At 37.3% G+C, this 1,667-nt stretch overlaps 1 non-coding gene across 1 annotated transcript; it reads left to right on the forward strand.

Annotated features, from left to right (window-relative positions):
* Nucleotides 1-1,136: 1,136 nt before the first annotated feature.
* trnag-gcc (transfer RNA glycine (anticodon GCC)) lies at nt 1,137-1,207 on the forward strand. The gene has a single exon. It is a non-coding gene; the product is annotated as a tRNA-Gly (tRNA).
* The last annotated feature ends 460 nt before the right edge of the window (nt 1,208-1,667 follow it).

Here is a 1,667-nt window from a genome sequence, read left to right on the forward strand (position 1 = left end):
TTGTTATCAAGTGAATACACAGTTATTATACACTGCAGTGATGTAGGCTAATTTGAATAACCACTCACACTTGCTCTTTTGTTTCATGCCAAAGCAACTGCATATGCCTGATTATGCAACCGTCTGGGTCTATTCTCCACAGCTTAGAAGGTCCAGAAAGGTACATTAGCAGGCCACTCGTATGGTGTTGGCCTATTTTTTTCAGGATGTAGCTGGTCTTAAAATAGTAGGCTTACTATCAAAAAAATATGGCTTCTCCTTCCAACTCCCCTCCCGTTAATGCTGTAGCCTATCTTCCATTCAGCAAGCTTCCGCTCTCCTCCAATAGTTTAATAGTAGTAGGAGGAGCAGGAGTTGGAGGTCGAAATAAGTGTCCAACAAGCTTTAAAAGGAATAGCCATGGCAGCGGAGAGGCCAGGTGCGTAATTGCGCAACAGAACAATGAAGACAGACATGCTCGAAGTAGCCTATAGCCTAAATTAGAAGCGTATGCATATTGCCCATAATTCATATGCTTAATGTTAGGCTTAATACTGCGGTGAATGTATCCAGTCAATTTACACAGCGAAATTAAAACAAGTTTATCAGATAATGAAATCATAGGTAGCTGCCTACACTGTGCGCTCCCAAGGCTGCGCTGAGTGCCCCCCCTCCCAGTGCTCTGGTATGCAGCTCGAAATGCTACCCAATTGTTTCCGTTTTTTATGAACAAGAAATGTATCCTACCTAGGCTACAACAACACAATGTAATGAAGAATGTTATTATTGTTTTCAAGTGAGTACAAAACTCTTCTCTATGCTGTAAACTGCAGTCAATAGCCTAAGGTATTTGAATGACTGCTCAAAAACATGCATATTCATTTCAAAATAACTGCATCTAGCAGTTGGACAACCATTCGGGTCAGTCATGGGTTTTTTCTCTGCAGTATAGGTCCAGGCACATTAGCAGGACAGTAATATGGTGTATTTTGTCATGAAGTATCAGCTAACAGAAACATGTTTAATGCAGGGATTTGTAGTTTCTGCGTTTGGCTTCCATGTTTTAATAAAAGTGTTTGAGAATGAGGTGAATAACATGTATTCTTACTACAACAGATATTACTATAGTCATGAAATACCGCTCTATAAAACAGTAAGCATTGGTGGTTCAGTGGTAGAATTCTCGCCTGCCACGCGGGAGGCCCGGGTTCGATTCCCGGCCAATGCATCGATATTTTTTGCTTCCGTAATCCACTTTATTTTCTTAATTTCCTTATTTGTTCTTCACTCTTTTTGTAGCATGTAGCATCCAATCCCCACTTTTTAAAACTATGTATCATGATTTGAACAACTATGGGTAGCTATAGCTAGCTAGTATTGCTGATAATATTATAAAACTCGACAAAATTTTTATTTTTTATTTTAACAAATATCAATAAACAAAAGATGAATAGTCACATGCAAACAAGCATACATACAAACTATTTACATTGCCAGGAATCCTAAACAAACAAATCATATTCATTAATAATACAACAAGTTTTAATTGCCTTTTTTTTTGTTAAAGTAGTGCCATATTGTTTAGATTCATTTATAAAGCGAAAAAAGTTAGGTTTTGAATTAGACCATTTGCATTTGTGATTATGAAATTTACCTAGTATTATTAGCAGTTGAATTAAATATACTAC

This window comes from Salvelinus alpinus, chromosome 6, assembly GCF_045679555.1.
Source record: "Salvelinus alpinus chromosome 6, SLU_Salpinus.1, whole genome shotgun sequence".
NCBI lineage: Eukaryota > Metazoa > Chordata > Actinopteri > Salmoniformes > Salmonidae > Salvelinus > Salvelinus alpinus.